General features: G+C 43.9%; 1 long non-coding RNA gene across 1 annotated transcript; it reads left to right on the top strand.

The window, feature by feature from the left end:
- Positions 1-2,231: 2,231 nt before the first annotated feature.
- LOC107054337 lies at positions 2,232-8,681 on the top strand. Its single transcript, XR_005863013.2, has 3 exons — positions 2,232-2,620; positions 3,565-3,696; positions 4,225-8,681. It is a non-coding gene; the product is annotated as an uncharacterized LOC107054337 (long non-coding RNA).
- Positions 8,682-15,678: the final 6,997 nt, after the last annotated feature.

Raw genomic sequence — 15,678 nt, 5'->3', positions numbered from 1 at the left:
AGCAGAGAAGGGCTTTCCTCCATAGTTTGTCTAAATACATGTGTAGAGATAAACAGCCTCCGAACTCAGATTGCTTTTCATTTGTATGCTTAAATAGACATTAGTGTTAATGAGAGTCCAAGCACCTTATGGTGAATTCTTCCATAGGGTGGAAAATGGAGTGAAGCAATGCAGGCAGCTATAGGACACTGGATTGCTAAGAACACATTTCATCTGTCTCACACACAGCTGCTCTCCTGCCTGGTCAGCCTCAGCTCTGAGTGCTTTCTTCTTACTGTTGCTCTCAAAGAACCAAATGCTACTCAAAGCAGTTTGCAGCAACTCTGACAGTGAACCTCAGACCAGTTTTCACCACCCATGAAATCCTGGTCCAAAAGGAAGACCCCACACCCAGAGTAACTTGGTAGATGCTAAGAGAGAAACACGCATATTTTGCAGGAAGTAATCATGTAGTGAAAACGTTCCCTGGCTCTTCTATACATATTAATTATTGCATGATACACAGAACACATAAATCTCTGTACTAGTTTTTTAAAAAATGGGCCTCATAACAAATGGCTTCATTTCAGCAGCATCGGTCAGAGCACAGAAAGCAGGATACCCCCAGGTAGGGCTGCAGAACAGCCCCTGCATTGCTTTCCTCAGCCCCACCATTTCCATGCACCAGAGCCATGCTCAGACACCCTGCTGGCCAGGCTGCAGCACAGAAGCTGCCCGAGCTGAAGGGACGCCCTTTGTTCTTTGGTTCCTGAAATTTGTCAGCTGCATGGAGACAAACTGGATCTTGTCTTTAATTTCACAGACTCTTCCCTCCCACCTCTTCTCTGCAGACTACAACTACTGCTTTTCCCACGCTTCCTTCCTGAGCTCCGGCCCTTGGGAAAGAGGACGAGAAGCACAATGTTTATGAGCCGCAGACTGTCTCAAGCTGTGCCTTCCCCAGGGTTGGGTGCTGACATTCCTGCTCTGCCGTACCGACACTGAAGATCGGTGATCTTCAGTGCTGAAGTTTTTAGTTTAGTAAAGGAACTAAAGTTTTTGGTTTCAAGCATATCAGCTCAGTTTATTTCCAGACCGACTGACTGAGACACCCACACCCAGGGCACATCAGTGGGGCTGCGCGCTGCTTTCCACCCCAAGAGCAGAGCCCATTATAAATAACACTACAACCTTTGTGAAGATGACTGTCCTCTCCACAGCTTGCAGCCTGGAGGGCTTCATTATTGCATTGACCATAATTCAATTCATCCCTTGCTAAAAGGTCCATTTTTGCAGCCAACCCCCACCCTTGAAAATACGTCCAACTAATAATTTCCGATTAATGCAGTCAATTACTAACTCTCCCCCAGCCCCTCACTATCACCTGATTGGGCCGCAACGGAAAGGAAGCAGCGACTAACCAGGGAGGAATAGAAGCAGGGGTAAAATAGCAATAAAAAGTAATTACATAAAAATGCTAAACATATTACATCTGCTAGTTTGCTTAGCCCAGTGGACTTGACAGTTCCAGGTTTTGCCATTGTCCACGCTCAGACAAACAAGAATAAGAGAAACGGGGAAAGGATCTTTCAATAAGATTATTAAATCAGTGCATGAAAAATAAGTCGTCATTACATTGCAAAAAAGGCAGAGAGAAACTCGCTGAAATTTCTTTCTGCAGATTTGCCTTTGTGATCTGCAAGGTGCTGTTCTCCTGCTTACACTCTGTTACCCTGGCAACGTACTCCTGTAAAATAAAGATTATTAAAGCGCATATGATTATTTGGCTGCACAGTGAATGAGGCAGCCGCTTCTGAAATTCCTTATCAGAGAAATTCAATTTTAGGCCAAATTGTGTTTTCACTGCCTCTCAGCTTCTCCCTCCCCCCGCAATACCAATAAAACCATCATCTCCCAAGCCGTACATGATATTTTGTCACTAACTCTTTCATGCCTTTCCTCTCCCGTTCCAGGTTTTATTTTATTCTGTCAAAGCAGAATCCTTTCCCCAATTTGTAATTCCCCCCCCCCCCCCCCCCCACACACACGGTGTTTTTTTTTTTTTTTTTTTTTTTTTTTCCTCTGGCATCTTCAGCCCTTCCTCCCCTACACACACAGCCAGCATCGCTCCGGCACGTCCTGCGCAGCAGCAGCGGCGAGGGGCCCTTCCCGCCCGTGTGGGTGAGGGGTGTCAGCCCTGAGGGCAGGGATGGGTCTCGGAGGGGCTGCCGACCCTTTGTGACTGTGTTTGATAGCGTTACTTGGCAGCCCGCTCTAGAGGTCCTGGTGGCCTCTGCTCGCAGCTCATCCCGAAAGCACCTTTGGAGAGCCGCATTCAGCCCACAGGAATCCTCGCCTAACACCGATCTGCCATCAGCTGCCAGCACAGAGCTCTGTTCTGGGCTGAAGGAGCCCCCGGCCCTACGCGTGACGCCGAGCAGCCCCTGAAGGCGCCGCGTCCGCACGGCCGCGCCCACCGACACACACAGAGCGGTGGATTGGGGCACCGCCGGGTCAACCGGAGACAAAGGGCCCTTCCCGGACACCTGCAGGCATCTCCACCATTAAACACAAAGCACGAGGTGTAGGCACTGCGGGACCTTATTCCTATCGCATAAACGGGCTCCAAAGCACAACGAAGGTCTGAAACACGCTTTCCCCTCCAATCTCCCGCTACCGTTTTCTCCAGCATCGCTCGGCGGCCCCGCGTAGTCCGCTCCGCACACAAACGCCAGAGCGGCCCTCCCCGCAGCTCCGGCGCTAAACGGGCGCTAACAAACAGCCGCCCGGGGCGCGCGGGCGCCCCTTTCCCGCCGCCTCCAACGGCCGCCGCCCGCGCGCCGCCCTCCGCCCGCAGTGCCGCGCGGCGCAGCAGGGGGCGCTGCCGGCCCGCCGGGTGAGCGCAGGGCGGGCCCGACGGAGCGCCCCGAGCAGCGCCGGGAGCCCCGCGGGACGGGAGGCTGAGACGGTGCGGCTGAGGGGGCCGCGGGGGGCACTGCGGTGCGAGGAGCCGCGCTCGTGAACTGCAAAGTAAAGCAAAGAACGGGTGCTGGGAGGCGCGGCACTTGTTGCTGTGCTCCATCTCGCTCTGGTCCGGAGCGCCTCCTGAAAGCCGGCTGCTTGTGCGGCATCGCAGTTTGTAGGATCTTTTATTTCCCTTCCGCGGTTTAATTAAAAACAAACAAACAAACGAACAGTGAACCGTTTGAGCAGATGAATGGAAAACAGGAGACCGCGCTCTCCGCACAGAACGGCGCCGGGCCGGGAGCTGCAGCGGGCGGCGGACGCGGCCCATCGGCTGCGCTCCGAGGATTCCGCTTCTCCAGGTGGTGCTACAAAATCACAGCGACTACAAAAAGGAAATGAAATCGCTTCTTTTAATACCGAAGTTGTAATCGTTCCTATTTCCACCCCCCCCCCTCAGTGTTTAATAACTGAGCCGAAGCAACCAATAGTCTTTGTGCAGTGACTGCTGGGCAGCTGCAGCACAGCCAGAAGGACAGAAGGACAGAAGGCTTCTGAAGGAAGCACAGCGAAGATAAAAGCGGTTCTCAGAGCTAACGCGCTTTACTTTCTTTTTTAAAGATGGAGCAGAGAAGGCACAACGACCCCAGATTCAGAAGATCTGCTGAAGCCCCGACCTACTGAAGCTTCCTACAGCTCCACTTCTCCTCCCCCATCTTAAAATGAGGGGAATAACCAGCGCCTACCTTGCAGGTAATTGCAAGGATAGATACCTCGAGGCTGAGAGTTAGTTGATACAACAGAAAAATGCCCAGTACTGCCAACGCTACGTACGCCCCGTCTAGCCTCCAGTTTTGGTACACTGTGCTGAAGATAACCACACCTAATCAATTAGTATTGAGAATGGAATAGGAAAGGAGATCAAAAGGCAATGGGTTGATTTCAACAGATAGAGCACACAAAGATCCCAGCTTTATAAAGCTGATGGTTTAGAACAAGTAGTACCGATGGGGAGAGAAAGCTTAAGAAGGGTTACACGAGGCAGAGCAGAGATCCACATCTAACTTATATTAAAAATAAACAACAGTTTGAAATTCAGTGTTCATATCTGATATCCCTGTGAGGAGCTGAGATGGGTATTCTGGACAGGTGCAATGGACAAAGGTTACACAGAGCACCAGCAGTACCCCTGCTGAAAGTCCCTCTGAAAGACAGCAGTCTGAAAACTAAACACCCTGGACAGGCAAGGTAGCTGAGCTGCACTTCTTTTGTCCTTTTCAGGTTGCTTTCTTCTGTCAGTGACACAACACTATTTCCTTGATTAGCGTTGTTCCAAACAGCCAGTAAAATACCCTTCCCAGCACAGGCTTCCCCAATACACTACGGTTCCAGAATGAGTGACAGAGTTAAACAGCTTGCAGTCTAGAAAACCACTCATGACAAGAGATTCAGAACATAAACTGCACCCCTGTATTTCTCAGATGAAATAAAAATCAGCTTGCAATTAAAACTAAAATGGGACAAGAGGTGTGATACAAACCAGAGTGTTTTGGTGCTACCTGTCTTGGATCCCTCTCGGTCACTGCATTCAGCGACATTCATGGACAGCGTTTCAAGGAGCTAACGTTAAAAAACAAACATACCCCACTACTCTACAGGCTGAGGAACATACCACAGCAATAAGAGCATCTGTACAAGACGTAGGGAAAAGGGACAAACAGCTGACCGTAAATTCCCAGACTGCCTATGTTTCTGGGTCTGAACTTTTAAAAGGACACTGGAAAATTGGAGACGGTGCAGAGAAGAGCCATAAAAATTATTTCAGAACTGGAATAACTGCCTCAGAATGAGAGACTTAAGGAGCTCAATCTGTTTAGTTTATTAAAAAGATCAAGAGATGGCTTGATTACGATGTATAAGTACCTTCAAAGGGAGAAAATACCAGGTCCTAAAGGGCTCTTTAATCTAGCTGAGAAAGGCATAACAAGAACCAATTGCTAGAAGCTGAAGCCAGACCAGTTTAAATTAGAAATAAGGCACAGAGTTTTATAGTGAGAATGATTAGATATTAAAAAAGCTATCCTATCAAAGGAAGGTGGATTCTTCATCTTTTAATATCTTCAAATCAAGACAGGATGCCTTTCAGTAAAGTAAACTTGAGTTAAAAAAAAAAGTGTGTGTGTGTGGGGGGCTTAATACAAGGGTAATTGAATGGTATTTAATGACTTATCACAGGTAAGGAAAGCCCTAACATCTTAATTTGGAATGAAAGCTTGAAATTTGGCAGCATATAGCTTTGGCAACAGGTATGCTCCACTTGCACTGTGTGAGAAAAGCTGCCTACATCTGGCTACGTTATCAGCCTCAGAGAAACATCAGATTACATATGCCAATCAGAGATTTGATAGTTTAAAAATTGAAATCACTTCTCATTATTCAGTACATTCCATCTCCTATAAGGCCACGTGCTGACCAGACCCGTGGCAATGTCACTCTAAACAAATCTGTTGAAGCTCACAGCCAGAAGCATGAAGCCATACTTCTGGCTTGTGAATTAACGTTCTGCATGATCAAACAGAATTTGGCTGCAGCTGCCATCTATGGCTGAAAACACAGCACCAGCCGTGGGATGGAAGCGCTGCCTGCGTTTTGTCCCCTTTGCTGGAGCTGGGTGTTCCAGGACTCCCAGTTGCCCAAACAGTCAGGCCAGTTCTGAGACTGAGCTGCTTGTGAGCAGCATTACCTTCTTTGCAGAAGCGGAGCACAAACAGTAAATTGGTTTTTGGACTTAAAGCTTCCAACCAGCCATCTTCCCAAGAATGCTTATTGTTACCCTTGACTGGGCATGCACGTTGCTACAGCAGCCTAAAACGTTTAACCCATCCTAGTGTAAACCAGCAACGTATCTAGATATTCTGTGCCATCTATGGAGGACAACACATGCATTTGCCCAGACCTGCCTCATCCAGCTCACCCTGGAGGGCAGTCAGGAACATCCCTGAGTCTCTGATGTAGTTTGGGAGACCTTAAAAAAGTAACCTGCCATCTCACCCCAGACCTAAGCTGAGAAAGCCAATCAAAAGTGAGATCTGTCACAGCAGATTGTGTGTCTCTGAACACCTGGGCCAAGATGGGACTTCAGTAGGTAGCAGTGCAAGAGATAAGGTGGCCTGCTTGAGAACGGTCCACGGAGATCTTCTAAGGATCCAAGTTATAGAGAGGAAATATTGATAAGAAGACATCCACACTTTGTGATGGAAATAGAGTGAGATTATCAAATTCTTTTGTTTCACATCACTTAGTCACAGGACCTGTGGAAGCTCTAGATCACCTCAACTGTATGTATAATTGCACTGCAAAAGTCAACAGGAATTTAAAGTCCTTATCAAATAATTGTTGTATTTCACCTATTCTCAGTGTCATAAAAGGATGCTGGACTGGGCACTGCCAGAAAGTTTTGAGGCTCACAACTTTCTGTTTACTTGGGCTGCATTTGGAAGCACTGTTTGGCATGAGATACTAAGATAAGACAACTGTAACTTCTCCAGAACACCCAGAGACACCACGGAGAAAATAAGCACCATTACAGACAGAAGGGAAGGGAAGTTATGACCACTGCAGCATGAAGGAGCAGTACCAGTGCTCTTACTGTGTCAAGGCACATACTGTTCCAGGCTTATCTCCTCGTGGTGATGAAACTCCTTTGAGAATCATGGAAGAGTCACCTCCATGAATGGTAAATTCTTTTCCGGTAGCAGTGAGTGCAGGGATCTGGGAAAATGCATCTGTAGCCATGTTCTCTGATAAAATCTAAATAAAGCCTGCTGTCGTGACAATACTACTGACCCAAGAGCTGTGGTGAAGCCAGTTGTGGAGAGAGAGGCTCAATAAATACTCAGTTCTTTTGTGCTGAGCACGATATAAGATATGGAGCCGAGCCAAAGAAACACTTGGTGCTAGATGCCAAACCATCAGTCTGTTTCAGCTCTGGCAGCAACTGACTCCTGAAAGCAAGTTGCTGAAGGTGAAAAAGAATGGGACTGGTTCCAAGTCTCCCACTTAGGCTTTATCACTAGACAACCAGAGCCAGAGTTTTCTGAAGCTGTGCCAGGCACCCAGACTCAACACTTGGGCTTCTGAAGAAAGACTCAGAACCTGGGAGGCCTCTGAGAAAGTAACTGGGGACTAGAAGGTAAAATAGTGTCAAGATCTTCCAGCCCCGATTTCTCCTCAGGTTGGTTCTGGGGACACTGACTGGGTGGAGAAGCAGATGCCTGCAGAACTTGTGAAGTTTTGTGAAGTCTCATTGCCACAGGATTCACAGAAAACTTCAGCTGAGAACTTTGTGGTTAAGGTAACAAAGGCACACCCACTGAGGAACTCAGGGACCGTACATCTGAATTCTCACACCAAGACAGAACCTGGGTGTTAATGGAGTCAAGAGAAAACTAAGATAAATTTTCACCATATTCTGAAACATTAGGCATGTTACAGTCTCCTTTTCAGGGCTAATCTGTTCTACATGTTCTAATGCAATTTCATTTGACTCAGTGAATGGACTTCTCACCATTTACTTTATACTCCTACCACGGTTTGCCTAGTAAGTCCCAGTAATGGAGGACATTACCTGATACCTAAGATACATTTTTCTTCTTGTACCATGATCACAGTACATTTTATTTGCATTATTTAGGCCTTGTCCCAAACAACTCGTCTCCATGGTTTCTGTTTATGCTCTTCAAATGCTTGTGGACAAGTGTAACACTCCTCATTTATTTTGCCAAGATAAACTTATCTAATTATTTCCATATTTCTTCATAAATCATTACTTCCAGCCCTTAAAAGCATCTTCACTCAGAAAAAATGATTCTAGAAATGATACTGCAGGGTTCCATTTTTACTAATCTCACAGCAACCACTCCATCATTTTTTCCAACTGTGCTTTGTATTGCCTTTTTTTTTTGGTGTTAACCTGTAGACTCGAATATTCTCCCCACATGGCTGCTGAGATTTGTAGTTATCAACCTTACACGTTTTCTTTCCTCACATTGCTCAGCCCTACCTGAATTCACTTTTGGATTGTCGTCTTGAATGCAAGGATTAATACCATTTATGCTTTGTGGGTACATTTACAAAATCATTTTAGTATCTCACCCAATTTAGATTACTGGTTGACTCTTTCCTGGTTTTGTTCACTCTTTCCGTTCCCTTTCCCCACTCAAATAATATAAGCCATTTCTTCTTTCTTTTTGGTTCTCTGAAGAATTTACTTAGTTTTTTGTTGGTTTTTGTTTTTAATTAGCGTCCCTCTCCTCTACACTGTAAATAATCCTGAGTATTCTGATTTTTGCCCTAATTCCTGGTGTTGCAAGTAAACATCCCTTTGTACCAAATCTTGGAGCTACATCAACCACTTCTCCTGTCCTACATCCCCCTCACCACAATAAGGATTACTCAGTTGCTCAATCAAATGCAGAGAAGAGAAACAAAACTGGTAAAGAGACTATAAAACAAGATCTATGAAGAGTGACTAAGGGAACTGTTCTTAGTCTGGAAAAGAAAAGGATGAAGGCCAGAGCCCATTGCTCTGTATGACTACCTGAAGGGAGGCTGCAGGGAGGTGGGTGTCAATCTCTTTTCTCACCTGGTAAGCAATAGGAAACAATGGAACTGTCTCACATTCTACCAGGGTGCACTTATTTAGAAAGAATTTATTCACAGAGAAAACAGTCAAACATTGGAACAGGCTGCCCAGGAAAATGGAGTTCCCATCCCTAGAGAGACTGAAGAGATTTGACTGTGGCACTGAGGGACATGGTTTAGTAATGGGACTCAGTAGGTCAGGTTGATAGCTCAACTTGAAGGTCTGTTCCAACCTAAATTATTCTACCTCCTTGCATCAAATGAGCCAGCTGCGATTTGCTTATGATATTTCTTACCCATTGCAGTGCTGTAATACTATAATGTGATGCAAAGTACAGCAATAAAAGCAGAGTAGCACAGTCCTAGGCTACAACAAATGAGAACAAGACCAAACGCAGCAACCACAAACACAAAGGAAGAAAAACTTCTTACCTTCAGAAGGCTTCAAGCAGGCAGGGATCCCCAACAAGACATACCCTCACCTCCACTACCAACCCTGAAATGAGGTCTGGGAAAGGGTGGATCCTGCCTCCAGCCCTTCCATCACTTGGGTACGTTGCATGCACCTGAGCTCCTCTGGGCTGGCCCTGCCTTCCCACCAGGTGCTCAATCACTGCTTCAGGCTGTGACTCAGCCCTTCTGCCACACCTGTTTTCTTTATATTAGCATTTGTTTTCTCTTAGAATATTTCTTACACCTAATTCTGTTCAGTAGTTGTTGTATTCCTAAAATTTATTGGAACATTCAGTACAGTGAATTCAAGAATTGTTCATATTCAGAGCAAATGCAGAGTTGCTTTTCCTCTGGTCAGACCCCACGTTACTTGCAAAGAGCTGCAGTTTTCTCCCTTTTCACTCACCCTTTGCAAATATTCTAAAGTAGATTAATTGTAATGTTCTACTTGCATTCTATTTTTCTGAGAAATTACCCAAAAATCCTACCAATACAAACTTGGAAGAGAAAAAAAAATCATTTTAGTTACCAAGGACAAGATGAATACCAGCACTTAACCTTAAACCTTGGATAAAAAAAATCACTGTAGCATCTTCCATCTCGGATTCCTCATCAGACATTTAAGTTTTCACTAAATTCTAATGAAATCAAGGCTGAGAAGGGTCTGTACTGCTTGAGATCATCTTAAATGTGGTTTGTCTATTTCTACACAATGAAATGTGTGCAATGTGCTTTCAGGGAGTCTTCAAGAATGTGCTATCATGTTTTATCAACACACAGTACTTATCAAGTGTTGATGCAAAAAGCCCAAAGGAACATGTGTAAGCTGACTTCTTCAGAGGAAATCACAAAGGAGACCTGAGGGAATCTCAACACGGACACCAGGAGAAAAATTTGGTCATCAGAAACACTTCCAGCGCTGAACACAGCCAAGTGACTAACATGAATCTGATATGCACTTGGAAAGGAACAAAAGAACACAAAAGAAATGCAATGCAGATTCGCCAATTCAGATGAATATCCAATTATGTATCTCCATTGCAGCTGAGCAGGGACCAGTGATGGTTTGGAGGCTTCACCAGGCTTTAAATCAGCAACACTAATGTCTAAGAAGACACAGAAAGTTAGTTAAGGGCTCCTCCTGAGGGATATGTCTTTTATTTTAATGATTTATTTTAGAAATTTTCATCAAAGACAAATGTAAATAAAATAAAAAAAATTACCAACCAAAGCTGAGAAAGTGTGTGCAAAAAATAGAGAAGAGAGTCCTCCAAGAAGTGGCCCGTGGTATTTCCACACAGTAAGATTTGTACATTGAAATCAATGCTGCAATGAAAAACGCCACAGCTGTGGTTCATTTTTGCCACAATGATCTCCAGAGTAAATTTGCTTCACCTGCAAACAGAAAGAGGATTTTCTCACCTTCTACCAATGAAAATCTGACACAAATCCGGTGTTCTCTGGCCACTTGTAATGCAGTCTCTACAATCAAAATGCAATTAGCAACACTGCTGCTGCTGCTAATGAATAAGCTATGAAAGAATTTACCTCACTCTTATCTAATGTTAATTTTGCAAGGAGAAAAGTGAGAGAGAAAGGCAAGAGCAAAAATTACTGTTTTGAGGTCAAAGTAAGCAATTGCAATATCAAGCAGTATGGTAGTTACTTTCTAAGTGTAATTAGTTGTGGTTAGAAAGAAAATCTCACTAAAGAATATGAAGGTCTGTCCAACTTTCAAACTTTCCTGGTTTCAAATTTGACACATAGATGTCCATTCTCGCCTGTCATTACCTCAGTCTTGTTGTGAAAGGTAAGAATTATGACTGTAGCAATTAGTAGAGCTTCCACAGCATTGCTGGCACAGAAAATAATTCAAACATGGGGTGGAGGCAAAGGGACCTGATAGTGCTAATACCAACACCTGTGGGTTGACTACAGACCCTTTCACAGCTGTGTCTGTGAGCAAGCAAGCAGCAAAGGCAGGTCAACATGTAGAAACAGCTTAGGAAGTATTTTCTATTTGTGCTCAGACTTTTTTTTTTTTTTTTTTTTTTTTTAGTAGCAGCAACAGTGAATTACAGAATCTTTCCCCACTTTATTCCCAGTATTTTTCCTCAGTTTTGTCTATTAATACAATCTCTTCTGCCCTCACAAAATTTGGAAAACAAAGCACAAACATCCAAAGTAAAATACATGCTCATCTCCTCTCCTCTAGAATAGCACAGGCTGTTCTCAGCGTCAGGTCAATAACAACAAAACCAAAAAAGCTTTTCAATATTAATTTTTTAAGTTAGTCCAATTAATGATAACACCTTCAATCTCCATTAAGCTGCATTTTCCAAACATTTTAAAACATTGGATGCAAAGTGCTGATGATGAAAGAAGCTGAAAGCTTGCTGCTAAGCCCTGCCAGGAGTGAAAACTTTGTCCCCAGGGAACTGGCTCGCAATTGGCCACGTGATCCAATGTTACATCAACCTTTGTCCTCTTCCAAGGGCTTCCTTTAATCCAATTGTTTAGATACAGCTTGACATTATTATCCCAGATCTCATTACCACATTGCAAAAGAACAGACTGTAAGTCCTGAATCAAGAAAGAAGTACAGACTGCAAAACATAGAGTCAGTTCTGATATTAGCTAAGCTAAAAAACGGTCTGCTAGCAAAAGCGCATCCTTGCTTGGAGCCAAGGGTGGGCAAGAGCAGTGAAAGGATAGCACCAATATACTGTCAAGAAATCATAAAGAAAATAAAGTTTAAAGTACTTCTCTGGCTCCAAGTTTTTAAATACAATTTGCACTTACCAAAAGGGCCAGAACTTAGAAAAAAGAAGAATGCTTCGGGTTGTTGGATGTTCCAGGAGTGCAAATGATGCGTCTGGAAAGTGACCTAGGAGACATTCCAGTATGGGAATTTCAGGCTGAGGGCCCTTGAAAACCAAGGAGCAGTGTCCGTGCTGTTATCCCAACACTCTCAAAAGCTGTGACCTAATAGCCAGTGTAAGTGGGAAGACGTGCAGAAAAACAACATGCTCCTCCATGGCTGCTAAACAGAAGAGTCGTTGCACAACTTTGGTTGTCATCTCTAAAAAGAAGCCTAGGTCCAAATTTTTAGGTCCTCCCAACGGTGCAGAGCAGGAAGGGAGGCAGACTGACAAAATCTTTGTAAGGTCAAAGATAAGGCAGCCCAATGAATCACAGAACAGCTAAGGATAGAAGGAGCCTCTCAAGCTCAGTCCTATTTGCTCTTACTCCTGAGGACTTCGGGACACGAATGATTTTTCAGAAAGATGTGAAGCCAGAGTAAAGATTTTTAGATTGTGATGGCCTGAAGCCAAGGAAAAAAAAAAAAACCTCACCTTAAACTTTCCACGCACACATTGTTCTGTTTTCACTATGTTGGTGACTGAGCGGCAACTTTAAAAGGCGCCAGTACATGTCAGTAGCCATCGCAGCTGTGCAACCAGGCCATTGCAGTGCTACAACTCCACCAGCCCGTTGGCCAGTTAAAACACCAGGTCTTCCAAATCATCCCCCTGTTGGTAACCACGCTCAAAGAGCGTGGTATGGATTTTCACAGATGCTCAGAAAAGCTATGGATCAGTAGTGCTATAAACCTGGAACTTTCCACACCAGCAGTGTCATGCAAGGCTAGATGGAAGACTTACATTAACAAAGATCAAATGGGGATGCCTCCCTCACAGCTGAAATTGTGCTGTGGACCAGATTATCCCATTAGCCCTCCCATGCGAGAAAAACGTACAATTCCGCACCCCTCCTCCAATGAAAAGAACAAAGACCATTGATTTTTCTGTTTATAGAGAAGGAAAAAAACAACTCAGGCAAAGTCCTCGGTCTCTAGTACTTGTTTTAAATAAGGTGGTTTTTTTTGTTTGTTTGTTTTGGTTTTTTTTTTTTTTATTACTGAAACAATTGCATCTCAAACTCTGAAGGCTGAGTGTTCTCTAACTCACACCTGTGTCAGTGCAGTGACTCCAGGGGACATCTCAGAGTTACAGAAACTTTTCTGAAGGAGGAGGATGTCTGGCATCTGACACAATGGCCTTCTATTGGAAGAAAGAGAGGTTGCAACTATATTAATTGATTCATACTACTGTTCTCATCTCAACTATTTACACTAAGGGAAAAATACTATATCAGTTTCTAGGATGCACACAGAGCCACTGTAGCACCCTGACAACAAGTGTATTTTTCCACCTTTGAAGCACTTCTCAGTGCAAATTCTTTACAGGAACTGCTGAACAGTTCTTGGTTACTGTGTGAGAGTCCTGGCAGAGCACCAGGTGGTTTTGTGAGATGTGGATTTGGAGTCTGCAAAAAAGTACAGCTTCAGGTAAACAACTTTCCTTCGAGCAGCACATGCAGTGCTATGAGATGCACCATCAGAAGTCCCTGCAGCCCCATTAGAGACGGTAGGACTCACTGCTGGAGGTGGACAACATCAGGTGGACCATGTGGCAGAATTCTATGCCTCCACAGGAGGAAAAAATCACCAATGTTTCCCAACGGTTGTTTCAAGATGAGGAGAACCATATCACAGAACGCTTTTCTCCTGAAGCAGTTGTTTAAGCAGAATAATAACTACGCTCAGTTTATGCTTAGTTTTACACTTACACTTATTTTTGATTTAGACTAATTTAATTCCTCACTGATTTGCAGAACTTGATCCATTTGCAAATGGAGGCACAAACGCTTGATAGGTGTTTCCTCCATGCAGAGTTTTGTTTCAGTGTTGCAGACCTTCTGGATATTTTCATATTCAGTCTGATGTGTCTCAGCATTGTGCCTCAACCAAAGAAACAAGGTTTGCCCAGCAAGTAAGGCTGTCTTCAGCCCATCACAAAGGATCTGAGGTGTTATGGTTGGGGTTTTTTTTTTTTTTTTTGGAACTAAGCCAAAATAAATAGAAAAAATTATTGGCAAGTTATTTTCTTGTGGGCACCTAAAGTACAGGACAGCAGTTGTGCAACCAGTATTTTGCAATTGCAGAAGTAAATTTGAGCTGTTATTTGTATTTGGCTAAAATTAAACTCTATACCTAAAACAAACCGCTGAAAGACAAATACAAGCATTGATCTACATTGCAACACAATAAAGACCAGTGTTACCTCAATAAATAACACTCAGTGAAATTCCAAAGTAAGTGAAGTCCAACAAAAAGACTACAGGAAATAAAAGAGTAGTGAGTCAGAACTGCTTTCCTGCAGAAGATACAGGAGAAAACTTCCATTCCACAAATCTGCTGGTATGGAAATCAAGAGACAACGTTTTGGTTAGTTTTAAGAAATTGGCTGCTTCTTTCACCAGCTCCAGTAAATTAGGAATCGAAATCCAAGGCAGAAGTTAAATAAGTTTGTGTCTGTCTACATCAACAGTTTAAACACGAGATGTGAGAAATCTCCAGGTGGTCGACACAGCGGGCATGGCCTCCTGCACGGATACGTGCTTCTCCTTGGAGCCATCAGCAGCACTGGTCCATGAAGGTTCTGTTCTGCAAACAAAACACACCACAACCCAACATCCCATCATATGCTGGATGTAATCAGTGTGACATGGTTGATCAAGTCTCATCTCCCTTGTTTCTGTTGCCATATCACTCAGTGGGAACTTACAAATATGGGGGGGGGGAGGGGGGGAGGGCATAGGCATCCCTGCCATGATCCCAGAGATTTCACTTCACATAGATATCCACGATGATGAAAATGAGTGTCCTTGAGATTCAGCTCTGAGCTGCAGAAACATTAATGCTCTTCTGCACACCACATCCAATATTTACAGTGTACTGACTGTAACAGCCACAAGAGCACAAAAAATATCTGTCCAGGTTAGGAGCCTCGTGGAAATCATTCATGGTTTCACTGCCAACACAGAGGAGGCAGCACACTGCTCCAGTGCATGTGGACAAAGTTACAGGCAGAAAAGCCCAAGAAGTAAACAAACAAACACAGCCTTCTGAGTACTTGGGATAAGCACTGACCATACCATTTAAGGCTCTGTACTCAGAACTATTACATACAGTCCTCTGCAGTTCAATGGATATTCTTATATTGCTTTAGTATTAGTTGAATTAACTGAATTTTAAATTATGGAATACTACTCGTTTCCCATTATTTTGGTGGAGAATTTGGGAATGCAGAACTGTGCTGTTTGATTCCATCTGTCGGTGTTTCTTTTCTTACCACTTCACCAAACCAAGCGCACTCACACTTCCCAGCACACATCATAAACCCCACCACCATCCCACACGTCCACACTGAAGAAAGAAGAAATGGGTTGCTGTTTATCTGAGCAAGAGAGACTCTTCTGCTTCTGGATGTAACAAAGACTGAATAGAAGTCTCTTTGTACTTCTGTGCACAAACAATATTTCAAAACAGCTGCAATTGTTTTCAGCAGATTGCACACACTATTCATCCGTGTGCAATACTCTCCCATTAGGTGGGATGTATATAGGTTCTACTGAGAATTCCTTCGGAGGAATTGCAGATTAAGCATTCATGCCATACTCACAATGGCAGATAAGTATCTGATCTGAAATTTCAGCACTGTGCTGGTTAAAACAGTGAGAGAAAAACAACATTGTTTTGCACTTAGAAACCTGTTTCTAATCAGCTGAGCTACT

The sequence above is a fragment of the Gallus gallus genome, chromosome 11 (assembly GCF_016699485.2).
Source record: "Gallus gallus isolate bGalGal1 chromosome 11, bGalGal1.mat.broiler.GRCg7b, whole genome shotgun sequence".
Taxonomy (NCBI): Eukaryota; Metazoa; Chordata; class Aves; order Galliformes; family Phasianidae; genus Gallus; species Gallus gallus.
The sequence above is the reverse complement of the archived record's forward strand: the minus strand, read 5'-3'. Positions and strand labels throughout refer to the sequence as shown.